General features: G+C 37.4%; 1 protein-coding gene across 16 annotated transcripts in view; it reads left to right on the forward strand.

The window, feature by feature from the left end:
• The window catches only part of TAFA5 (TAFA chemokine like family member 5), a 487828-nt gene that overhangs the window by 359461 nt on the left and 100666 nt on the right, over positions 1 to 27701 (forward strand). The window lies entirely within an intron of this gene.

A 27701-nucleotide genomic window follows, 5' to 3' on the forward strand; every position in this document is an offset into this window, starting at 1 on the left:
AAGAGGAAAGAAGAGGAAAGAAGAGGAAAGAAGAGGAAAGAAGAGGAAAGAAGAGGAAAGAAGAGGAAAGAAGAGGAAAGAAGAGGAAAGAAGAGGAAAGAAGAGGAAAGAAGAGGAAAGAAGAGGAAAGAAGAGGAAAGAAGAGGAAAGAAGAGGAAAGAAGAGGAGAGGAGAGAAAAGAAAAGAAAAGAAAAGAAAAGAAAAGAAAAGAAAAGAAAAGAAAAGAAAAGAAAAGAAAAGAAAAGAAAAGAAAAGAAAAGAAAAGAAAAGAAAAGAAAAGAAAAGAAAAGAAAAGAAAAGGAAAGAAAAGGAAAGAAAAGGAAAGAAAAGGAAAGAAAAGGAAAGAAAAGGAAAGGAGAGGAAAGGAGAGGAAAGGAGAGGAAAGGAGAGGAAAGGAGAGGAAAGGAGAGGAAAGGAGAGGAAAGGAGAGGAAAGGAGAGGAAAGGAGAGGAAAGGAGAGGAAAGGAGAGGAAAGGAGAGGAAAGGAGAGGAAAGGAGAGGAAAGGAGAGGAAAGGAGAGGAAAGGAGAGGAAAGGAGAGGAAAGGAGAGGAAAGGAGAGGAAAGGAGAGGAAAGGAGAGGAAAGGAGAGGAAAGGAGAGGAAAGGAGAGGAAAGGAGAGGAAAGGAGAGGAAAGGAGAGGAAAGGAGAGGAAAGGAGAGGAAAGGAGAGGAAAGGAGAGGAAAGGAGAGGAAAGGAGAGGAAAGGAGAGGAAAGGAGAGGAAAGGAGAGGAAAGGAGAGGAAAGGAAAGAAGAGGAAAGAAGAGGAAAGAAGAGGAAAGAAGAGGAAAGAAGAGGAAAGAAGAGGAAAGAAGAGGAAAGAAGAGGAAAGAAGAGGAAAGAAGAGGAAAGAAAAGGAAAGAAAAGGAAAGAAAAGGAAAGAAAAGGAAAGAAAAGGAAAAGAAAAAAAAAGAAAAAAAAAGAAAAGAAAAGAAAAGAAAAGAAAAGAAAAGAAAAGAAAAGAAAAGAAAAGAAAAGAAAAGAAAAGAAAAGAAAAGAAAAGAAAAGAAAAGAAAAGAAAAGAAAAGAAAAGAAAAGAGAAAAGAAAAGAGAAAAGAAAAGAGAAGAGGAAAAAAAGAAGAAGAAAAAAGGAGAAAAGAAGTGAATAAGTAATATGGAAATATGGAAATGAAATAAGCAGTGCAGTTCAGGTGTAAACAATGACAAGGATGTGCTTGGGTGACCTGATGATGGACTTGTAAGAAAAGCAGCATGACGTTCACACCTGCAAGTGAATCACGAGTCTATCATAAAGGAAAGGTATTTAGTGACATTTTTCAAAAAGGATTGCAGTGCTTTTCTTGCTTTTGTGTGGTTTGCTTTTTCATTTCATTTGTTTGTTTGTTTGTTTTATTTTTGTTTGCTTTTGTTTGTTTGTTTGTTTGGTGATTTTTTTGTTGTTCTTTTTATATCTGAGAATGAGGGATATGGTGTTGCAAGAATGTTGCTGAATGTTCTGTAAGCTTTTCAAACTCTATTATTTTCTTTCTATAAGCTAGTTGTATGTTGGCTGCTTTTTAGTTTTTTGTTTTTTGTTTTCTCAGAGATTGGCATTTTTAACTAAGTGTTTAAGTGTTTGTTTGTTTGTTTTTCAAGTCAATTAAAAATAAACCAAAGACAAAACAAAACACACAAGGGGATTTAAGGTCTTGTACAAATTTTGTCATACACTGTGATGGTTATTACATTGTCTATTATTTTGTCCTTCAGTAATATTCTACCAAAGACAGTAAAAAACAAAAACAAACAAACAAACAAACAAAAAACACTAAAACAAATACACAGTTCTTCTGCATCACCGAGTTAATTAAGCCCAGCAAAGTGATTTTTAAGAATGCCTTACTTATTGCTAGAAGCTAGTTTGGTTCCCAGCAGCCTTAAAAAATTAAGAAGAGGAGGTGACAAAAAGGTGGAGGAGAGCATGCATGACTTGCAGTGTCTGGTTTATCCCAAATCTGCTTTTGGCATTATATATAGAGTATATTGCACAAGATGACCTCTTTTCAAAGGGAGTCACATCTCTGAAGAGGGTATGCCAGAAGGGGAACTCTGTCATTTTTGAAAGGGTTATTGAAGGCCACTGACTGAGTAGATAGAAAAAATGAAAGAGAACGTCAGGACTTGCCCTAGTGGGACTGTCTTGGTAACAATTAGTCTTATGACGAAGTTTTCTGGAATGAGAGCTTTAAGAGGAAGTCTAACATTTTAGGATTCCATCACAAAATCCTATCTCAATGAAATACTTATGAGTAGTCCACGTTTTTTCACTTTAAAGGAAAGTGTTTACAGGATTTTTTGTGAAAGTATCATTCCTTCTTTTTCCTTAGCCTGGCTATTCTTTTAATGAACATAGCTATATAACTACATATTTATTCTTTAATTTTTGGAAATGATGTAGAATATATAGAGTTTTTAACAGAATCAATACTTTTGTTAAAAGTGAGTTTAATTTTATGATTTTAAAGTAAAATCTGTCATTGGGCTTTAAATAGCCAACACAAAAGTATTATTCAGTAAACTCTGCATAACATAAATAAATGATCTTCTCTGTCTTGGCTGAAAACTACCGTTAAACAAACTCTTAAAATTGATGAAAGGATGATAGAAAAGCATAGTTTATATAAAGAAGACTTTAAAATCAAAATTAAAATACGTGGTCTGTGTGAAAATCTCAAGGCAGATTAAAGTTTGACTGGATAGGTGAATTGTAGATATTTGTCATATTGGATTTGTAAAATATTTCAGAAATGGCTTAAAAATTGCATTATCAGCTTTTTTTTTTTTTTGCTTTTTTTTTTTTTTTTTAATGGATATAAAAGAAGGAATATATATAAAGAAAATAAAGGAAATACATTATAGTGGCTGGAGGTTGCTACTTAGAAGATTATTTGCATTTGAAACACCTAGAACTAAAAGAAAGATTTGAGCACCATCACAACAATATCTAGTAGAGATTTTGTATCCACATTTCTTGAGATGAAAAAGAGTAAATAATTTAGAGTGGACTTCTGTGAATTAAATAAACATAAGATTAATTTCTTCTCAAGCAGCAATTTGTTCCTGTAGGTGAGTTCACCCTGTCAAGCCCCATGAAGCTGCAAATCAGCTGATCTGGGAAGCTCAGGATCTAGGCTGATCCTGTTGTACTACAGGATCATTTTGAATTTCTAAGCCCCCTAATAGGGATCAGGTGTCAGGAAAATTGCTTGTCCTTCTATTATACATATTGCTCCTCCTGTTTTCTCTTTCCTCTTGAACACATTTCTCAGGCCTTACAGAGTAATATCTCACCTTGACTAAATTTGCATCAGTTTATAGCAGGATTTAGACAGTTAATAGACAGTTTATAGCTGTCTGCAGTGCAAGCACCAACCTAAACTTGTCATCTAGATTTCTTTTATAGTCACTAAAATGAGACTGACATTTCATTTAATCAGGGACGTTCAGTATAAAGAAAATATCAAATACTTTCCAGCCTCTGGCTGGTCACATATGAAGAGAGAGATTTATCCCATTCTCTCAGACATTATGTGGTGGACTAGAGGAATGAATTGTACTTTGAAGCACTTCCACTTTTTCAGTTGACTGTAGGCATAGCTTAAAAACTTGTTCAAGCCTATAGTGAGTTGAAGTATTAACCATGTGAACTTCAGTAAAGGAAAATGTAGAGTACTTCAGCCAGGGAAGAATAGCTCAGTACTGGCTATGGGGATGAATGTCTGGAAAACAGCTATACAGAGTAGGGTGTAGAAGTCCTGATGGACACCAAACTGTCCATGAAGCAGCAAGGAATGCTTTCAGCAAATAAAACCAAGAGCTTACTGAACCATGTTAGACAAAGTATCAACAGTAGGTGGTTGGAGGTGATCCTTCCCACTCTGCTTGGGACCAGTGGGACACATCAGAAGTGCCATGACTAGCACTGGGATTTCCAATACGGGAGATACGTAGGAGCAAATCCAGCAAAGGACTGCAAAGATTTTTAAGGTCCTAGGACCTCTGACGTATTTGAGAAGGCTCTGGACTATTTAGCCTGGAGGTTCAAGGGGCTCATAACCTGGGCAAGTTTAGGTAATTGATGTGAGAGTTTAAAGACAAACAAGTCAATCTCTACTTGGTTGTGCTCGAATGGAAATTTATAGAGAAAAAATTCCACTTATACAGAAGAAAAAGCCTTCTTACTTTGAGGATGGGCAGACACTGGAACAGATTGCTCAGGGGGGTTGTGATGTCTTCATCCTTCAAGATATTCACATTTCAACTGGACATAGCCCTAGGAAATCTGCTGTAGTTGAAGGTTTTCTAAGCAGAGATTTTGGATTTCTGGAGTTCTGGACATGTCAGCTATTCTGAGATTCTGTAAATCTGCTATTCTATGGAGTACATTTTTAAACTGATATTGGACATTTGAGTTTCGGATGATTAGTCAGAGACATAAAAAATGTAGACATAAAAGATATCCACCCTAGTCTTTACCTGTAATTTATACAGAGAAAAGGGAACTTTTAGATTATTATCTGAAAACAGCATAGATTGATGTTCATTTGTTTGTTTGTTTTATTTTTGTTTATTCATTTCTAAGGTGACTTTAATGTAGGCTAAGACATATCAAAAAAAATCGTTCTATGTCAAGAAAAACATTCATATGTTTTCTGAAAGTTATTAATTATATTTATTACCTATTTCATAAAATATTTTTTGTGATACAAACTACATAAGATATGCTCAATTCTAGTATGTAGAGTACAAACAACATGAAAAGAGAACAACTGAAAGGCACCAAAATGCAGACTGCTGATCAGAGAATTGTTCCATAAAGTGTATCTATCTAAAGTCATAGTACTAACATTCTCATAATTTAGACATTAAAAGCTAGAGTCATTGTGAGCATTCCTCCCCAAAAAATAAAGCTTTATTCTTTATGCAGATGTAAACATGTATTTGTGTGCAATACCAGGTTGTTGACTATGTGAGTGTAGTATATATATATGCCCTGTATTACACTAGATGGAACAAGGGACAAAGAGGAAAAGTGCAACACTGGAATCCCACAGAATCACAGAATCACAGAATTACCCGGGTTGGAAGGGACCTCAAGGATCATGTAGTTCCAACCCCCCTGCCTAGCAGGGCCACCAAACATACGCCTTTACTAGATCAGGTTGCCCAGGGCCCCGTCCAACCTGGTCTTGAACACCTCCAAGGACGGGGCATCCACAACCTCACTGGGCAGCCTGTTCCAGGACCTAACCACCCTTCTAGTAAAGAACTTACCCCTAACATCCAACCTAAATCTTCCCTCCTTCAACTTAAAACCATTTCCCCTAGTCCTACTATTATCAGCCCTTTCGAAGAGTTTACTTCCCTCCTGGGAGTAAGTTCCCTTCAGGTACTGAAAGGCTGCAATGAGGTCACCCCGCAACCTTCTCTTCTCCAGGCTGAACAAACCCAACTCCCTCAGCCTGTCCTCATAGGGGAGGTGCTCCAGGCCCCTGATCATCTTTGTGGCCCTCCTCTGGACCCTTTCCAAAATCTCCATATCTTTTTTGTACTGAGGGCTCCACACCTGGACACAGTACTCCAGATGGGGCCTCACAAGAGCAGAGTAGAGAGGGACGATCACCTCCCTATCCCTGCTAACCACCCCTCTCCTGATGGAGCCCAGGATCCCATTTGCTTTCCGGGCTGCCAGAGCGCACTGCTGGCTCATGTTAAGTTTCTCATCTATCAGGACCCCTAGGTCTTTTTCAGCCGAGCTGCTCTCAAGGACAACTCCTCCCAGCCTGTACAGGTGCCTGGGGTTCTTCCGGCCCAAGTGCAAAACCTTGCACTTTGCCGTGTTGAACCTCATTAGGTTCACCCGAGCCCAGCTTTCCAGCCTGTCAAGGTCCCTCTGAATGGCATCTGTTCCCTCCTCCGTATCAACTGCACCACTCAGCTTGGTGTCATCAGCAAACTTGCTGAGGGTGCACTCCATTCCCTCATCGATGTCATTAATAAAGATGTTAAAGAGCACCGGTCCCAAGACAGACCCTTGAGGGACGCCGCTCGTTACCGGCCTCCACCTGGACATAGAGCCATTGACCACCACCCTCTGTCTCCGGCCTTTCAACCAATTGCTTATCCATCTAGTTGTCCACCCATCAAATCCACCTCCCTCCAATTTGGAGATGAGGATGTGATGGGGGACCATGTCAAAGGCCTTGCTCAGGTCCAGGTAAATGACATCGGTCGCCTTCCCTTCATCCACCAACGCCGTCACTCCATCATAGAAGGCCACAAGATTAGTTAAGCATGACCTTCCCCTGGTGAAGCCGTGCTGGCTGTCTCGGATCGCATGCTTGTTCTTTATGTGATCAAGCATGTTGTCCAGGAGGATCTGTTCCATAATCTTCCCAGGCACGGAGGTGAGACTCACCGGCCTGTAGTTACCCGGGTCGTCCCTGCTCCCCTTCTTGTAAATGGGAGTGACGTGACCCTTCCTCCAATCATCCGGGACCTCACCTGACAGCCACGACTTCTCAAATATGATGGAGAGCGGCTCAGCAACCACCTCAGCCAGCTCCTTCAGGACCCTGGGATGCACGCCATCTGGCCCCATAGACTTATACTCATTCAGTCTAAGGAGGCACTCTCGGACTTGCTCTACCCTTACAGTGGGGAGGGATTTACCTCCTTGGTCCCCACATGGAGGGATGGGGGTGCAAGACTTAGGGACGTGAAAAAGACTAGAATCCTGACCACCAGTGAAGACCGAGGTGAAGAACTCATTCACCACCTCAGTTTCTCTTCATCTGTTGAAGCCATTTCTCCTTTTGAATTTACCAGAGTAGGTACGCCCATTTTGGCCTGTCTCTTCTGGCCAATGTACCTGTAGAAGGTTTTCTTATTGTTTTTCACATCCCTCGCCAAGTTCAGTTCTGCCTGCGCCTTGGCTTTCCTGATCCCACATCTGCAAGTTCGGACGGCATCCCTGTATTCTTCCCGGGTGACACAGCCTTGTTTCCAGAGCTTGTACACCCCTTTCTTCACCCTCAGTTCTCTTAGCAGGTCCTTGCTGAGCCATTCCCCTCCAGGAATACTCTCTGATTCATCCACTCCATACTGAAGCCTTTTCAGTGAGTGCCAGACCTCTGGAGGAGGAGATCAGACATAGTTTGAAATGGTTCAGAGCCTGTTTGTCACTGCTCAGCTGAATTCTGCTAACCTTGATTGCCCTTCCCAGTAATCCTGTGGCTCTTTACCTGCAAGAGTAGCTTTTTCTATCATTTGCACATTTATCTGTAGAGTATTTGATGTGGTTTTTTTTATGCAGAGTATGCCTGATGACATGAATCCTCAGTATAATCCCACTGAATTCAACACCTTTTCTGTTTAGCACTCTGCCTTTCAGTCAATGGATACGTAATAAAAACAACTGAACAATGGGCACTGTTTTGGAATTGCTACAAAGCAAACAGAAGGAACCCATTTGTAGCTAACTGCATCCAGCACTGCTCTTGTACTGATGTGAGTATCGATAATATAGAAACATAAATAGAAAATTGATATTTTGAGCATCATCAGAAATGGAAGCATATAGAAAACAAAGCATTTTCCAAATATAAAATAGCATGTACTTTAAGGCAGCCAACAGATCATTTTAAGTAAAAAAATAAAATAAAATAAAATAAAATAAAATAAAATAAAATAAAATAAAATAAAATAAAATAAAAAACAACAACACAAAAAAACAACTATGAAAACGAATTAAAAGAGTCACTCAAAAGTTGTGTTACATTATATGGACAATAAATAAGTAACTTAAAAAGAGATTAAAGTGTTACTTTTTTTTTTTTTTTTTTTTTTTTTTTTTTTTTTTTTTGCTGTAGTCTGTTCCCATTTTCAAATACAGTGAAGTCAATGTTCATATTTAATGTAACATTTTTGTGTGTGTAAGTTTCTTTAAAAGGTTGCCATAGCTTTTCACTGTAACTATAAAACAATAGTGAAGCCTGCATATATACGTACACCCACGAGCCAGCCAACATCTACAAAGCTGAGATATATATGAAGGCTGATCTGAAAGTAATGCATTCTGTTTTATTATGATGTTGACCTACAACGTCATGTGTTTATAGCAGTCCAACAATGAATGTGAGCACAGTGAGGTGGTGGGTGGTGCATTTCACCAGTGGTGACAGCAACAGTGGGTCACTTCTGCTGGTTCAGTTTTTTTACGAGCATGGTATGCAGGCTGTTGTTCATTGCTGGCAAAAATGAATAATGTATGGTAAGGACTGTGTTGAAAAAAGAGTGTTCTGTAGCCAGGAACTTACTCTATCAAATAGTGTTATTTAGCTCTCTGTATCTGCTAAAGTTTTATGGAAATAAATAGGAGGGTGTACTTCTGAGTGACTATTGTGTAATCTGTATATTTCAACTGGTAGTTTTGTTTGCTTGGTTGGTTTGTTTTGTTTTTTTTTTGTTTTTGTTTGTTTGTTTTTCTTTGTTTTTAAGTGTTGGGAGCACAGACTGGTGATGAATAGAGAAGGAAGATTGTAGAGTGGTGGAAGTTATTTCCTTCAAACATCACCAATTGCTAAGATTTACCTGACCTGCTTATACAAAACTCACTCTCTAGTTACAGATACATGATGCATATAATAGCAAGAGGGAAATGATAATTTAAGATGAAAGGAAACAACATTGTTTAATATGTTTTTAATGTAGCTTCTCTGCCCATTACCTCAACTTCTTTTAAAAGGGTAAAATATCTTAATACAAAATGTATTCAATAAAAAAAAAAAAAAAATAGTAGCAAAATAAGACCTATTTTTGAGCTGTTCTCTTGAGGAGAACAAGTTGCTACTTTTGGCATTGTTCCCAGAGTACTGCATACTTGGTGGTGTGTGAGGCATTGCCTCTTGGGGAAAAGGCAGGAGGGGGGCTGAATCACAGCATTTAATTCTTAATGATTGTTCTGCATGGTCAAGAGGACTCAAAGCAGGCAATGCTCTTTATTCATTACTTACTGTTACAGCTATTGGCAACCAGCCTTTTAATTTAGTTATCAATACTCAGTGCCTTTAATCTTTTACTTTAAAGCCAGTCCAAAATAAATACTAGCCAATGAGCGTCCACTAAACATATACTGGAACATTAATACGATTTAAGGTAGTGCTGTCAAGTGCCTATCAATGCATGTTCTGTGTAAGTATTATTTGGTATCCTCTTGACAAATTTATTTCTTTATCAGGATAGTTGCTTCTCTGACAAAACATCTGACAACTAAGTGTGTGTGGAAAAATTCATACATGTTGCTAATAGATGAGCTTTTCTGATTATCCCATCTGTTCTCCTGTTGATATAGGACAGTCTTCTAAAGTACATTTTCTCTTACTAAATAGAGCTTGGATTTCAGTATCCCATGGAGTGGTGTGTCTATGTTTTAGAGTTTACTGAAAAGCTAGGGAAGTGTCACCCACTGAGAAGTTTGTCTTTATATTCCTTGTCTTTATTTTCACACCCTGCCTGCTAATTACAGCCCAGAATAGTGTATACTATATAATTTCTTTCTTATGAGTTCTACCATTGCAAGCTGGAGTACTTGTGCACACATGCACTAAGTTCTTTGGAATGTTTAAATGATTTAAATAGTAAAGATCTAAGCATTTATTCCTAATCTTTTTTGTTCTCTGAAGAACTCCATCCATTTTGCCAATACACAAGGGCTGCTCCAAACATAATGCTTCCTGTTTTTTTATGTTGGCCTGTGTCTTCAAAAGTGGTTGCTGGTAGTATGGCAGTAGAGGCTGAACCTTTGTGCCAATACTCCATTACATTTTGTGACCATGTGACAGATGGAAGCAGAAGGGCAAATGGTGTCTGACATAGAAGTGAGTATGAAGTAAAAGTTTGTAATTGAATTCTTCCCTGTGGGAAATAATAAATAAATAAATAAATAAATAAATAAGCAAATAAATAAATAAAACATTATTTGGTACAATGTCACAGAATTATCAAGGTTGGAAAAGACCTAAAAGATCATCCAGTCCAACCATTACCAATACTTCCCAGCCAAATCACATCCCAAAACGCAACATCCAAATGTCTCTTGAACACCCCCATGGTCGGCGACTCCACCACCTCCCTGGGCAGTGCATTCCAGTGCCTCACCACCCTTTCCAAAAAGTAATATTTCCTAATGTCTAGCCTGAATCTCCCCTGGTGCAGCTTGAAACCATTGCCTCTAGTTCTATCACTGTCTACATGAGAGAAGAGGCCGATCCCCAGCTCACTACAACCTCCCTTCAGGAAGTTATAGAGAGCAATAAGGTCTCCCCTGAGCCTCCTCTTCTCCAGGCTAAACAATCCTAACTCCATCAGCCGCTCCTCATAAAGCCTGTGCTCCAGACCCCTCACCAGGTTTGTAGCCCTCCTCTGAACATGTTCCAGGGCCTCAATGTCTTTCTTGTAGTGAGGGGCCCAAAACTGAACACAGTACTCAAGATGTGGCTGCACCAGTGCCGAGTACAGGGGGACAATTACCTCCCTGTTCCTGCTAGTAACACTGTTTTTTATGCAAGCTCTGGTATGCATTTGGTATTCATTCGTGTTTTCTGAATGTTTATGGAGACCTAATAGTGGATATGAGAACAGTGAGGCAGTGGTTGGTGCATTTCAGCAGTAGTGACAGAGACAGTGGGTCACATTCACTAGTGCAGTATTTTATAAGTGCAACATGCAGGCTATTTTTCATCACTGGCAAAGATGTTGTGTATGGTAGTGGCTATGCTGAAAGTTAATGTTCTGAAGCTGAGAATTGTCTCTATCAAAACGTGTTATTGTGCTCTTTGTATCTCTTGTAGTTGTTGTGGAAATAATTAGGAGGCAGTACTTTCAGAGCAAACTACGTATTTGTGAAGATATAGTTCCTTTATATAAACTTAGCATTCCAAATAAAGTGGCTTCAGCTGAAAATCCTTTTTTTTCTCCAGTGATTCACTTGCAAGATTTTAAAATGTATTTCTGTGGAAGTTCACTTGGTTAACAATGAATCTAAAGCTTGGCTTGCTTGTAGAGCACATACACTAGAGAAGACCCTTTAAGCAATTTCTCACTGTGTATGCAGAGAAGAAAGATGTGCACAAATGAATTCATAATACCGTTCTCATCCTAGCCCTCTGCAAGGGCATGTAGGAAATAGTTCATCTGACCTGCTCTAGGTGTTCACTTTAGAGTGAATTGAATAGCTCTCTGGATACATTGATCAAGCAGACTAAGGCTTCACTTTAGTTGAGCTAATGTGAAAGGCTTCACTTGATATGTGTAATGATGCTAAGTATGCTCCAGGTATCCATACCTAGCCTCCAGCCTCTTCTTCAAAAGGGCATCCCTCAAATCCTCTGTTCTATCTGCTGTTCCTGCGAGGTTGTCTCAGATACCCTAAGGCATTTAAGTGGAATGGCAGTGGGCAACTTTATTTAGAAAACTGACTGAAACTCCAGAATTCTTCTGACTATTAGGGATGCTCTGGTTTTATGATGTTGCCCCACAACACCAGAAGAAGATGTTGCTTGTAAGACAGTAGAGGATGAATCTTCCCGCATTTATTCTGTTACATTTTGTTGCCCTGTAAAAGTTGGTAGCAGAGGACAGTCTGACAAAGCAGCATCTGACAAAGTAGTGCGTATGAAGCAAAGGTGCATAAATAAATTCCTCCATGCAGAAAAAATGTTACCCATTGGCATTCACTAATGCTTGCTGAACATTTCTGGAGGACCAACAGTGGATGCAAGCACAGTTAAGTGCTTTTGTGTGTTTTGTAGCTGAGAACTTTATCAAATAGTGTTATTTTGCTCTTTGTATCGGTTGTAGTTTCAAGAGAAATAAGTAGGAGGCATTACTTTTGTATCCTGAGTACCTAATTCACGTGTAGATACATAAATTTGGCATTTTTATCTATGAGTTGAATTTTGCTCTCTTAATGTTCTATAGTTAAATGAGAGGAATTTCATCATCAGATGAGGTAATAATTATCTATCTGTACTAAAATGTCCAGTTGGTTGCTAGTAGAATAAAGGAGGTTTAGAGAAGGGTTTACCACCTCACTTACTTTTTCTTGTATTTCTTTTCTTTGACAGCTTCTTACAATTAATAGGTATTTTATTACAAGTGCTATATTTTATCTCTTTTTGTAAATTATTTGTTATTTGTAAATAAATATTATAAAAGTGAGCTCAAATATGTATAATCTCTCATGTAATTGTGCTCACATTGTTCTTGTCAAAATGTTATCTTCACACTGAAGAGATTTCTCAGATAGATTAGAGCCATGTTTTTTCTAGCAGTTCCAATTTCAAAAAGCAGTTCTATTGCAAAACCATTTTACCTGACCTCTACCAGTATATTTTTTATTAGTTGATTCCTATTCAGTTAACTGATTTCTTTTTTTACATTGTAGGTTCAGTACTGTCAGTTTGGATCTCTAAAGAAATTAATAACAGCTTTGCTTAATATTAGCTATAATTAGAACAACAATATCAACTACATTCAGAGGAAATTTAGGGACAGTGATTTTTTAAAAGGTCTAGAACGTATCTTCAGTAACTGCAGACTGAAGAAGAAAACATAATACTTGTTTATTCCTAGATCACATTTGCAAAGTTGTCTCTGGATCACAAAGATTAGATTAAAAATAAATAAATAAATGCAATGAGTGCACGGTGCTATAGAATCTGATTGTTATCACATGGGAAGAGTTTCTAATTTCCATGGTTTAGTTGGATTTTCAAGGTACCTTGTCTGGTAATTTCTTTTGTTGAATCTACCTGGAGAATCCAGGCCATTAGCAGTGACTCCAGCATCTTTGGGAGTACTTTAGCCTTGAATTAAATCCTGTGCCCTGTTTCACACATTTTTGGTCTCCCACTGTGTATCTGTTCTGTCCCAGCTGCCTAACTGATGATCAAGGACTCAATGTAGGGAAACACTTGTTTAAAATCTGTTGTAAAGCGTCATTTAAGCACATGCTCACAAATGTAATCTTCAGTTCATGCAAAATGTCTTTATTTTAATATGCATAAATAGATAACCTGTGACTTAGGATAAGGATGCATCAGATAGTTGGCTACTTTATGGGGTAGAAGAAATTTTGGCAATTTTAGGTAGAGATGAAGATAAACAAATTAACTCTGTTGTGCTTTGCAATTTTCTCATGCATTTTCCCCGAATTTACCCTTTTTTTTTTTTTTTTTTTCCCCCCTGCATTGCATTTTCATTGCCACTAGTAGCTAATATGACCACCAGTAAAGTTCTAATAGGCTGTCATTAGATTTTACTCCTTCTTGGAGGGCAGCAGTCATCTACCAGTGTGACTGTCACCAGACAATCCCTTGCCACAAAAGATTCTTTGTATAGTGGGCTTCTCAGATAGACGTTTTTGTTGGTGATGTTGTGTTTTGGTTTTTTTTTTCTTTTTCATTCACTGTGTTTGAGCTTTAAATTTCTTTACTATGAGCATTTGTGTGGCTCATTAATGACTGTCAGTAGAGGACAAAAAACAACACATAAAAAACACCCTTGTCATTTTACTGTCAAAACAAGACAGAAAAATATATTCTTAAACTATAACTATCCTGTTATTTATCTGACTTGAGGCAATCACGGATGGCTTCTTTAAGAGCCATACTGGCAGCAAGAATTTTAAACTGAAAATCTGCACAGATTTTTCCTTTATTATTATTTTTTTTTCCAACTTTTTCTTGTCACCCTTTTTAGAGAACAGAAGTGTTCAACCAGGATAAAACTTTCTCATGTATACAACTCTTTAGTCATTTCTGCTTATATATGTGTGAATCTTACATAGAAGAAAATAAAAAGCAAACATAAGTGAAAAGGAACAACTACTTAAGGAAATACCAGCATTTTCTTAAGAAAATCAAACTACTTATATATAAAGATAAATATATAATATATTTAAAGGCATTTATTAAGTAAACAGCTATAAAGCATAATGTGGTTGTGAACTGTCAACTTCAGTCCCCATTGCCTTGATTGCTCTGATTGAAAGAACTTGGTGTACATAATGCTGAAACTGTCAGTGCCTTGGAAGTCTCAGGACAACCACAGAGAGAGCTTGTAAATAACAGATTCAGGGGCTGACATTTATTACAAGCAGAAATCAGTAGGTATTCTGTGGCTCAGCATGCAGTTCAGTGTGGTTTGACCGCCCTCTAGTTAAGGGTCGACTTCTCTCTATTTACAGAAAAGAGGATCCATTCACCCACTATCTGAGGAACTCTGGTAAATAGGTTTTGATCAAACTATCATCGTTTCTGCTACCCAAAAGTCAGTTTTCCCAGCTGTGAAAGGTTCCATCATCACAATGTCCTGTTTGAAATTGCCTGATTTAAACAGCTGACAATAAACAGCTCCTTTTTATAATGTACTTCCTGCTATACTGAATTTGAAGGAAAGTATAGGAGAATTACTCTTTGAAGTATCAAAGATACTTTAAATCAGATAGCACTCTCCTTAGAAGCAACAAGAATCACTGTTGTTTGAAGCATTATTATTTAATATACTTGTTCACTGCTTTAATATTTTTGCAAGTCAATTTTTAAAACAAAAATAATCTCTCTGAGACTCCAAATAACCAGAATTATAGCAGTATCTAATTTTAAATTAATCTCCCATATCGTCTGTATGTATGTGAAGTAGGTGATCTTACACAAAAAGTACTGGCTTAAATTAGCTTGATAAAAGTATGTATTTAAGGGCTTAACAGGCTTGCAAGATAAATAACGGTCTTGATAAACATTAGAATGGCTCACTTGCAAGCTTTTTTGTTTAGCAGTGTTTTTCTCCTTGTACTTTAAAAGAATGATGAAACTCACAGAGTATATAAATTAAGCCTATTATAATATCCCAGATGAAAGGAAAAGAGGTTTTTTGTTTTGTTTTGGTTTTTTTATTTTTTTTTTTTAGTTCCACTAGCAAGTTTAGAAACTCTGGAATTATTTGATTTACTGAGAATCAAAACACATAACACTTGTTAAAAAGGATGTGAGAGATTCAGTTACACATATTAAGGTCTGCTAATGTATGTAAATGCATTTTTACTTATGTAAGAAACAGATGTCCTGACTAAACAGGTGATCATGACATGAAATCATATTGACTTCTATCCTGTATGTGTAATTTTGTCTGCACTTATGCTATAGTCAGTGGTTAAACAGCTCAATAATGGATTTATCAGTGACTCACAGTGGTAGTGAAAAAATGTTCTCAGGTTGCATCAGGGCAGGTTTTTATTGAACATTAGGAGCAAGGTCCAATTGGATGTTAGGAATGCATGCACATGAGGAGGAATTTCTTCATGGAGACAATGATCAAGCATTGGAATGGACTGCAAGATCTTGTACCTGAGTCATAGCAACCTCCTGTTGGAGGTCCGGGGACAAAAGAATAGAGCACAGCCTTGCCAAAAGGACATTGGGGTACTGGTGGTTGGAACGCTGGATATGAGCCAGCAGTGTGCCCTCACAGCCCAGAAAGCCAACTGTATCCTGGGCTGCATTAAAAGCAGCATGGCCAGCAGGGTGAGGGAGGTGATCCTGCCCCTCTACTCTGCTCAGTACAGGAGAGACATGGACCTATAAGAAGGCTCTGGGGAGACCTGATAGGCGCCTTTCAGAGTCTGAAGAGGGGCTATGAGACTCTGAAGTCTCATAGTCCCTGGTCTTTAGCAGGGTCTGTTGTGATGGGAGAAAGGGAAATAGTTTTAAACTAAAAGAGGGGAGATTTAGACTGGATATAAGGGAGCTTTTTACAGTAAAGGTGCTGAGGTGCTAGAACAGTTTGCCCAGGTAGATGGCGCATGCCCAGTACTTCGATACACTGATTGTCAGGCTAGCCACGGCTCTAAGCAATCTGATCTAGCTGTAGGTGTCCCTGTTCATTGCAGGGAAATTGGACTAGGTGACATTTTAGAATTGCTTCCAACTCAAACAATTCTACAATTCTATGATTCTGCTGTTTGGTAATGGGACTCAGTAGGTTAAGTTGGCAGTCAGTTGTGATCTTGAAAGTCTTTTCTGAACTAGATGATTCTATGATTCTATGATTCTTCTGCAAGTATGAGAAAGTGCTAAGGAAAACAGAAATTATAATGAAATTTGAGATGTCACTGATAATTAGCTGTTATGAATATTCATTTCATATTCATTCTGGATAGTGCCATTTTTCACTATATTTAATAACGTAATAGCGTCTCAAGAAATAGAGATGTAATAATAGTCATGTGATAATTAACATGGTCTTCACTGAATGTTGTGGCACTTATCAAGTGCCACGTGGGCTGGAGCAATGACTAGAAGTTTAATTTTCGAACATGGCCATTTCAATGTGTTTAGCAGGATCATTTGACATTCTTGCAGAACTGCTAAGTTACAGGAAGATAAAAATCTGCTTGCAAGTGTTTTCACTCATGCTGCAGTCTCATTACAGAGGCTGAGTGCAAAGCTGGAATTACACAACTGTAAATCAGGACCCCAAATGAGGGGTGAAAAGAAACAAAGCAATAATGCTCCCAAAGAACAGTGACATCCAATTAATTTGGGGAAATATGATTCACTGTCCTGCTTTCAAATTGGCATGTGCCTAAATCTTGTGGACAGAAAATTGGGATGTTCTTAAGTCGTTTTTTTTTTTTTTTTTTCTTTTTGTTTTTGGTTTTTTGTGTCAGAATGGAGGCATCCATGACAATGTAGAAGGTAGTGCTTTTTTTTTTTGTCAGCTACATGATGTTCATAGAATCAGAATCATAGAATTCCCTGGATTGAAAAGGACCACAGTGATCATCTAGTTTCACCCCCCTGCTATGAGCAACCACCAGACCAGGCTGCCCAGAGCCACATCCAGCCTGGCCTTGAATGCATCCAGGGACATCCACAACCTCCTTGGGCAACCTGTTTCAGTGCTTCACCACTCTCTAACTGAAAAAAACTTCCATCTGATATCTAAACTAAACTGTCTCAGTTCAAAATCATTCTCCCTTGTCCTATCACCATCCACCTTCATAAACAGTCATTGCCCCTCCTGTTTTTACTCTCCCTTCAAGTATTAGCAGGAGATTTCCCCAGAGCCTTCTATTCTCTAAGCTAAACAAGCCCAGATCCCTCAACCTTTCTTCGTTGAAGAGGTGCTCCAGCCCTCTGATCTTAAACTAATTTGAATACTTCTTAGCATTACTGTGCTCTAGTATTCCTTACAAAGGTTGTGATAGAACCTCCTGATGTTGCACTAAAAAGTACTAATACTGATGAAATGAGCTGAGTCTTTCATTTAATACCAAGCTGTGAATCCAATCTTGTCTAATCTAGTCTGTAGAACAACAATGGGATCTTTCCTTAGTCTTACTGAATATTTTGAAAAGAAAGCCATGGTTTCAAAAGAAAAATATAGGTAGCTGAAAACTCTAGGCCCTCGGAGAAAGAGCATCATGGAAGTCTTCATTCTTCTTCTTTATATTACAGAAGGATGCAAAAGAGCAGAACGTCTGTTAAATTAATTTTAGAGAATCTCTTTAGTGTAAGTTCTGTATGAAAATAAGTGAGATAAATATATTAGCACCACTCCTTTTGCATCTCACTGATACTTTTTTTTTCTTTTCTTTTTTTTTTTTTTTAATTATTATTATTATTCAGTACCCTTCTTCATTTAGCATGTGAAGGAAGTAGAAAAAAGCAAATTTGATATTATGTTGATACAGCATGGCTAGTAAAAAATGATAAAGCATAAATGATAGTAGATGATTCCCACAGCCTCTATTATGTAAAATTCTCTTTTCTATTTTATAGTTCTGAAATGTGGGTTTTCATTGTCTGTGAGAGAAAAGAAAGAAAACATTAAAGCAATGGGAAGAACATTCTTATTTATAGTGTAAAAAAATGAATCTGCATCTGATTATGAGGGAGGGCTCTAGGTAGAGCCCTGCTGATGATCCAGGGGTGATTTACCTGGAGCATTCACACACTGTGGTTCTCAACAGCAAAATATCTGTCCTATAAGGTCTGCATGCTAGCATACTCTTAGATGAGTGTCAGGGACAATAAGATTGAGCATGTAAACTCTACCAGTATATAGTCCAGGAAACTATGAAGGAGAGCGGGTAAATTTCCTGCATAAGCTTATGAGCAAAAGCTACTTGTAAGGAATGAGATTCCTCAAAATGCAGTCAGGCAGATTTGCTTATGAACCTGGCTTTTAAGTAGTGAAAACATTCTACAAAATGTAAGTTGTAGAAAATAGCCTTGGATTGCACAGCTGTAAAAAAATCAAGTTTTAATTAAATTGAATAGTAAACAGAGGCCTATAATTAAGAGTATCAGTTACAAATAGGCAAGCTAAGGTAGACAAAAGTAGTTACACATACAAGCAATAGAGGGCTCAGATTAACATTTTACTTGCATGTCAGTGAGACCTGGGAGTCCTGTGTAATTCAAGTTCAAAAATATTCTTGAAATTATATCCCAAGGAGAGAGATAGAAGACATTGTGGGTGGGCTCATAATAATGTAAATGATCATACAGACAAGTGTTTAGGAGTAAATAGAGAAAGTGCAAAGGATGTAAAGCCTTGAACCTAGCAGAATAAAATGAGAACTTCCAAAAGTCAAACTGAATTGAAATGCTTAAGATGTCTAAGATAGAATATGCTTACTGACCATGAAAATGCTAAACTGGAAAAGGAAGAAAATAAAGATTGCTCAAGACATTAGAATTAACATCACTGTTCATACCAGATTAAAATGTTTTTATTTTCTAGAAGACTAATGTTGAAAAGGAGTGGTAGTATGGTTTAAGTTTCTATGTCCCATATAAAACTCTTTATGTGTTTAAATTGTTCTATTTGAGATGTGAGGATAAACTACATGGTAGACATCTTTATTAGAAACACTGGTGGCTAATCAGTTCAAAAGCATAATGGAAGACATTAAGCAAAGAATTTAAAAAGCCTAACCCCTGCCTTTGGATATAACCTAATAGTCACAGTGCAGCACTGTTTCCATTCTTCCATTCCAAAGAAGGAACTCTTTCTAAGGACAAACAATTGGTAAGAACAATTGTATGATGATGATAGTAGCATGAAATTAAAAGGATCCTGTTGGTCAGTGGAAGTAGGTTTGGGAATAACCTTTTAATAGGAGAAGAGAGTTAAGATGGCTTAACCATTTCAAATGCATAGAGTGATTAGGTGTGTATGAAAGAGGTGCAATTGTTTGATACAGCCAGGGGTCTGGTGGACCCTTGCAATCCTGTAGCACTGTGATCTTTTTTAAAGGTACAATTTGTATTCCTTAGGTGCTGACCTTTCTCATAATTTACACTACATAAAAAAACTTTTTTATTTGCTGACACAACTGAAAAAAAAATCAAGACAGTCAACTGAAAAAGAATATTTAATCTTCTTGTATCCTTTTTGAGGGAGGGCAAGGGGTGCTTTTCTGCACTTTTTCCTTTTGCTTTAAAGTGCATATCACTAAAATAAAAAATATATTTGCTAGTACATTTGGTTTCCTCTAGATTATATTTTTAAGAAAATTACGGTTCATCAAAAATTGTCACCTAACTCCACTGCTGACCCAATCAGAATATTGTGATCTTCATTCCCTTTTTGCACTTATCACTTCTGAAAATATTAAATACATCAACTGTACACATTCAGAACTCTTCTAAATTAGGTGTGAAATTCTTCTGTGTCCGCCTCTTGCCTGGATGCTCGAGGAAGCAGGAAGGACCTCTTGTACCCTTTTGTCTGATTCACTGCTAGCTCCTTCAAAGCAAAATACAATTTAATCCAGATTTATAATCTGTCCTTCAAATAACAGGAGGCAATATGAAGCAAGAATAACAGATGTAGCCATGTGTATAGTATCAAGTGGGAAATAACTCAGAGAAATGTTTTGCATTTAACTTAAAAACATTAAAAGAATCACTTGAATGACTGTCAGGCAGAAGGTCATTCAGTCCTTGCAGAAGGAAGGGGAAATGTCCTGTGCTGTGTCTGGAGATAGCTGAAATACAAGCAGTGCATAAAACACGCTTCCTGACTCAGAGAAAATGTCTATATTGAGACTGACTCCCATATTTAAATATTTTCTATTCAGTCTAAAAGGGCCATGTAGCTTACATGTATTACTGTAGTTTATGGTATTTATACACTGGAATCCAGAAGAGTTGCACATGAAAAATTACTACAGAGAATGAATGCCAGGTATCTTTCTTCCTCCATAGATCTATTAAAACCATTTCTATTAAAAAAAAAAAAAAAAAAAAAGAAAGAAAGAAAAAAAGAAAAAAAAAAAAATCAAAGATAACGTTTCCATTCTGTATTATGTGAATACATATGGAAAAAAGGTCTTGGAGATTTTTCCAGTCCAGTGAGAACCTTTTGAGGACTGAATGAAATTACTGTTCTTGCATTCAGAGAAGTACAGAGCCTTTTCCACAGTTTCACCTGACAGCCTGTGAGGTGAGAATAAGTTTTGAAGATGGTTCACTGACAGTGATTGGTATCCCTAGCATCCTACCAACTGTCAGAAGAACATAATGAGAAGCAATTCGTAAAACAGCAAGGTCAGGTACAAGGAAGCAGCCCTAAAGTTACTGCATTTCTGGACACAGCCACTCCTCAACTCACTGACAAAAGCTGTGAAAGACTGTGCCAATGGAGGAATCTGCCAGGTGTACTGTCAGGAGTGATGAACCAGGTGCCTTACTAGAAATGGCAGACTGAAATGTTATGGCATTAAATGCTCTAGTGTCAGAGCTCAGGAGGTTTCCATGGAGCAGTGTAAGAATAACAGAAACAGATCTGTGTGGTCACACTCTTGCTGCTGTATATTTGAATCCATGCATTTCACAACTGACAATGTCAAAGAAGCAAGATAGAAATTGTAAATGTCCATTGCAGTAGTCTGATTTCCATGTAGGTACAACCACAACACTCTCCAGTGTTCTGTACCAGAATTCCTAGCCATGCATGACCTGAGTGTTCACAGAAGGGCTATGCTGTTGTATTCTGTTTACATCATCACCTACTTTTCCACCTTGTTTATGAGATTACTGTGGTGTTTGTTTTGTTTTTGTTTTAATCTCTGCTTATTTTGTTAATAGAACCTCACAGCTTTTATTACAGATATTTGGTGTTATTAGAATTTGCATTATTTTACATATTCACTTCCAGCTTATTTCTTTGACAATGTTTTTCTCACATTGTGTCTTTGCACTTTCAATGTGCCTCTGGGAAGATTTTCCTGTTACTTTATTTACATGTGACCTTTTTCATAGAAATTATAGTCCAGACAGGATGGTTAATGTTATCTTAAAAGATATTCTAATATATAAAACTCCACAACATAACTTCTAGATAAATAATAATAATAATAAATAAAAACAACAACAAAATAACAAAACAAAACAAACAAACAAACAAAAAACAACACCTCAGCAGTAGACTTCAGTTAGATTTTTTATGTGTTAAGATTTTTTCCAAGACTTTTTGCAAGCTTTGGACTGAAAGTGGTCTTAAGTGTTGTACATGCTAGACAACTTGTATTTTCCAATTACAAAAGAGTCTGACCAAGTCAGAAAGAGTAGCAGAGAATGAAGAAAAGAGTCTGAAGTTGCAGATTCGTTATGAATAATATGTTTAAGATGCTTTGTATTGATGATTGATGATTTGTATTAAGGATTTGATTAAAGAGGATATTGCACAGAGATTTTCTCCTACATTATAACATGAGGACAGAAAGAAGTACAGAATACCTAGTGGAAAAATAGCTTGTCCATTTAATTGCTTTAGGAAATGACAGATTAAATGTTGCGGGAAGAGCATGGGTGCTTGGATCTGTGGCATGATTGGAGAGACAGCTCTTACGATAACATCAAAGAACAACGGAATCCTTTCTTACCATGTCTGTATTCTTTGCAGAGGTCTTTTGGTGCAAGTACACCTGTTACAGACTCAAACAATCAGCTTCATGTGCCCATACCATCCCTTGTGGGGCAATCAAATGCTGCGGCTCACGTCCAGCTTCAAATGCATTGTGGTATCAGCAGAGGAAATGTTTGCAGCAGGCCCTATGGGACTGCCTGCCCTGTGATGAGGCCATCCTGTTCTCACAGGTTAGCAGGAGCTTTGCTGGCACAGAGTTGGGACAGAAGCAGGTCATTTGCTATAGCCTGGAGAACTTCTGCCATGTACTCATCCTCTGCCATTGATATAGTGAAGTGACTGAGAAAAAGAGGACAAGGTGCATGCTTACCATGTGAAATACATAGAAAGGCACTGCTTCTCTCAGTCTCTTTGCCATTCCTCGAAAGCATAATTGCCACGGGCTCTTTATCTGAGAGTAATTCTTGTCACTGGGGTGAATTACCACACTACCACAAGAAAAAGGTACCAGTTAGAGCCTCCATTTCCATAGAGACAGGCCTGAGTAAGGATAAAAAATATATATGTATATATATTTCAAAAACACGGAATCCATGAAAATCAAGCCCCATTCTGGGTGAATGCCTTTTTAGTAGTCGCTATACCAGAAGTGTCTCATATGCTGTCAGTAGATGCTGGTGAACCCTGAGAACCATTGCACCCCTGCTCAAAGGGGACTGCTCAGTTCTGATGACATCAGTCTCCTTGGAGTCTATTTACATGTCATTGCCCACAGTCACCCCAGATTCTTCAGCCCTTGCTGGAGTGGAAGGAGTGAGTGTACTAAACATATTTGACACTGGTGTAGAAACACTACTTCAGTAATCCTGGAAATGTGAAATCTAGATATACACATTAAATCCTACATGTCTTTTTAGAATTATTGCTAGGAAACTGGAGGGCCTCTGTTGGAATGCAGCATACTGCATATAGTAGATATATGTAACCCATTAAAATCGGTGTATCACCTCAGCCTGAAAATGCCATCAGAATGTAATGCAGGGGAAAAAAGAAGTGAAATGGTGCAGGAAATGAATGCTACCAGGTGCCTGCTTGAATGGTACCTGGGGCCTGCTAATAAAACAATGTTATACCTCCTTGGCCTGTAAACCTAGTATACCTTCTCAGAAAATCCTTGTTTATGACATACAGTATAGTCTGCAAGTAGCCATGTGTAGAAATACCATGCTGAAAAGTACCATTCAGTTGGAACACCGAATGCACCCACTGTAATCTGTAACACCCACAGCACTTATTTTAGCCTATCATGACCATGTTGCATGTACCTTTCAGTCTTCTGGCTGCTCATTCTGTTTGAAGGGTTGTTTGGAAAAGGAGCATTTTCTGAAAAAGACAAAGATAAATTGTTCCACTGATAGGCCAGAGAAGGGAATGGAAATGCAGAAATATGATGACAAAGATGGTGTTTGCTTTGCTTCAGTTGCTTCAGTACTACAGAGTGTAGCATGCTCAGAACTGCCAGCTTCTGAAAGAATGGAGACCTCAGCATTGTTGCAGCATTTAAAAACAAGATATCTGACAGTGGGGGAAAAAAAAGAAAAAAGAAAAAAGAAAAAAAAAAAACCTCAGGATTTTTCAGTCTTGGTGGATCGACAAGGTTTGATTACTTATACTGGTACTGTCAACACAAGTGCCCTTCAGGTATTTCCTCTGGTATCTCTGTGTATTGCATTAGTGTAAGGTATATACCATCCTAGAAGTTTATCCCATCTTGCACCATAGAATGGCTTCTAAACTTGTACAGCCTGAAATAGCTATTGAATTGAAAACAATGTCTTTGTCAAAGAACAATGCTTTGTGTCACAGAAAGATATAGCTGATCTTGAGTTCAGAAAAACTACAGAGTAATTCTACTCAGTCAACTTTTGCAGCAAAACTTCTGGTTTGAAGTGCCTTTTGAAAACAGTTGGCAACTCTGGAAAAAAGTGCAAGTAAAATATTTCATTGAACAGGCAAATGTTAGTACCCTCAGCAAATACAATTGTACATTTGTTTGTACCTGCAGTACCAGTCAAATGGCAACATGTATAAATAGTGACCTGATTACCGCCACAGACTGAAAAGTAGTGTTTTAACTTTTTCAGTTGAGAGCCAAACAAGAACACTTGTTTGCTCTTGATCATCCATGCTCCCTTGATTTTTGCTGGTTATATTAATCTGGTGTGTTTACCTAGCTTTCTTTGTCATGTAAGCAAAACACATTCTCTAGAGTGGAGTGTGCTGTTCAGGAGCAGAAAAATTCTAACAGCCATCAAATAAAATGGAAATTAGGCTCCTTCAGAGGGGGAGCTGGGGGGGCGTGGGGGGGGGGGGAGTTTTGTTTGTTTGTTTGTTTGTTTGTTTGTTTGTTCTTAGTTCAGACTTCACTGAAGAAACTGAAAGACCAACAGGAAAACATCCTGAACACAGTAAACATAACCTGAGGGAACTTTGAGGGAACTTCAGAGCTATCTGTGAGACTGTTTTATCCATTGATCCATGAAGTAGAAAGACATAATTCTTTAATCTTTCTGTCTCAGGTTCTGTGGACAGTGCTGTACAGACTGAGGCACTGCAAATGTAGCTGACAGGCTTGACCTCTAATAAGGCAAAAAATTCAAAGTTCTTTAACTAGGAACAGGATATACTTAGTCTCTCTCTGAAGAAACACAAATATTGTCCAGCTTGAGTTGTAAACATTTTATTCATTTTTTTCCACTGTAAATCAAAATGTTCTCAATGCCAGCAAATAAGATGAAGAACTTTTACCTTATGAAGAGAACTGAATTGAACTGTATTAAAATGAAAGGAAATGAAATGAAGGCCAATACATCTCTTCATTATTAAACTTAATTTGGAACATGTTCCATGGGTGCTGGGTGACTCTTATGACTACTCTTTAAAATTACAAATTATCTTCATGAACCTTGATATAAGCAATTACTTTTCCTATTGGCATAGATAATATTATAGAAATAAACTAAAGCAATTAGAAATCGTTACATCAGGTGCTGTTCACATACATATCAAATATGGTATACTTTAACCTCAAAACTTCATAATCCAAATGTGTGATGTGTGAAATGAAGGAAACTGATATATCGGAAAAAAAAGAGGGAAAAGTTAACAAGATTACCTAATATTTGGTACATGGTATGTAGCACTTGTGAAGTTTATATTATGTTACTTTTAGTAAATGAGTAATAGTATTGTGAAGCATATGGTAGTTAGGAAATATCTGTGAGAAGAGTGGAAACCTTGTCCTCTTTGCTTGAAATTGTATGCGGTAATTGTTTCAAATCTGGAAAATCCTCTGCTGAAGCTTACGGTTATTCGAAAGGCCATTTTCAATATAGGAAGCCTACAGATCAGATGAAATAGTCTACTGGCCTGCTGTGAGCCTTGCATGTACAAAGTCTATGTAGAAAGTAGTCATTAGTTTGCTTTTACAAAAATTGCAAGATTTTTGAATACCACATTTCATTTCTTGGTCATTATGCTTGTATGTGTCTTTCTCAGGATGTAATGATGTCAGGTTGCACCCAACTCAGTACAACTCTACGTTGCCTTGTTCTTCCAGGCTTGGCTGGAAGTTCATGATTGCAACTAACAATTACATACATAAACCAACTGAGTTCACTAATATGCACAAATTCTACTTTTTCTTTATTTAAAAAAAAAAAAAAAAAAAAAAAGTTCATTTTCTATCAGATCAGTGAGCTTATCCACTTCTGCTCCAAAAATAATGCCTCTTATTATTTTGGTCTTTAATCTCAGAGATGGATGTTAATAGTATGACAGCATTTGAGCTAATATTTACATTTTGTTGCTATTCAACAGATGGCAGCAGAGGGTCAGTCTGACAAAATGGTATCTGACATGGAAGTGTGTATAAAGAAAAGTTGTACAACTGAAGTCTTACATGTGAAAAAAAAAAATAAAAATAAATAGTTACACATTTGTTGGCATTCGTTGATGTTTGCTGAATGTTTATGAAGACCAAACAGTGGTTGTTAGCACAGTGAGGCAGTGGGTGGTGTGTTTCAGCAGTGACAACAGAGGCATGAAGGGCAAGTCACTTTCTGGATGGCCACGCACAGCCAGTGCAGATTTTTACAAGCATGGCATGCAGATCTTTGTTCAGCTCCAGCACAATTGCATAGTTTATGGTGGTGAATATGTTGAATAATAGTGTTTTGTAGCTGAGAATTTGCTCTATTAAAAAGTGTTATTGCACTTTTTGTATCTGTTGTCGTTTCCATGGAAACATTTTATGGGAAAAAAGAAAAGAAAAGAAAAGAAAAGAAAAGAAAAGAAAAGAAAAGAAAAGAAAAGAAAAGAAAAGAAAAGAAAAGAAAAGAAAAGAAAAGAAAAGAAAAGAAAAGAAAAGAAAAGAAAAGAAAAGAAAAGAAAAGAAAAGAAAAGAAAAGAAAAGAAAAGAAAAGGGGTTTGGGGGGGGGAGGGGGGGAAGAGTGAACTACATAGCTCTGTTAACATAGTCTATAATGAAACCACACCATTACTTCTATAAATGAACAGTTTTGTAATCGACATAAAGGAGTGAACAGATTGGTACTGGCTTTACTATTGAAATGAGTTAGCGTCATCCATTTGTTTTTTTCTATATGTATGTAATAAATGGTGGTATCAGGAAAATGATGGTAACAGGGCAAAATGTTACCAAAAAATAAAAACTAAAAACAATTACCATATCCTTAATCTGACAGGATTTACTTTCAATAATAGTCAGACAAGTTATATTATGGAAATATACTGTTTTGTTACAGGATCACATACAAATCCTACAGTTTGTGTGCTACTGTCAACATTTACCTTCTTTAGCAAAGTTCAGTGTTACTTTCCATGCTGTTACTAGCTTGTCTCATGTTTTAACAAGTTAACCCTTTGTTTGCACTCTAAATCAAATAAAAAAATTACTGTCCTTGTTTCATGCAAAATAATTACCTCATTTCCATTCACATAAACCACTTTATGGTGAATCTGTGATGATTCTGTTTATCTGATAATGGAATGTTTCAACTGGATTTCACCAGTCAGCTGTTTACCAGAGAGAAAGTAATAATACTAGTTGTAAAAGTACACATTATTTATTTATTTATTTTAAATAATTGAAGTTTAAAAACCACATGGAAGTGGCAGTTGTCACTCTATATGTAATTCCATTAGAGCAAGCAAAAGCCATCACGTACTGTTGGATTATTAGAGAAGTGCACATTACCTTGTAAGGCACTGGTTTCAGATGTTTGAATCGTGTATTTCCAAAAAAAATCAAGTCCTGCCTGGATAAGTTGTTTAAGGCTGGAGATACTGGAGATGCCTTTTGTCTTCATGATCTTAGTTTATCCTAAATCTCCACTGTTGTTGTTACTCATTTGCACTGTGAGGACCAGTATGAAATCACTCATGGTTTTGATCCAGTTTATTGGAGAGCAGTAGTAATGTCTTGTAATAGAATCGCCAAGATTTGTACCAATCAGGAAACACTGGGCATCTTTAGGAGAGAAACTCAGGAGCTAGCAGAGACTGTACTTTTACAGCTATTTCAGATGCCTGCAAAAGAAAGAAATGACACTGAAGGGGAACTTTAACTAAAAATATTCATAGAGTGACTATTCATAAGTTAGTACAAATCCGGGTTAAATCACATATATACACACAAAATAATCTACATTCCCAGTGGGAATTTAGGCTACATTATCCA

Source organism: Coturnix japonica, chromosome 1, assembly GCF_054131305.1.
Source record: "Coturnix japonica strain WE chromosome 1, WE-NBRP24, whole genome shotgun sequence".
NCBI classification, from domain to species: domain Eukaryota; kingdom Metazoa; phylum Chordata; class Aves; order Galliformes; family Phasianidae; genus Coturnix; species Coturnix japonica.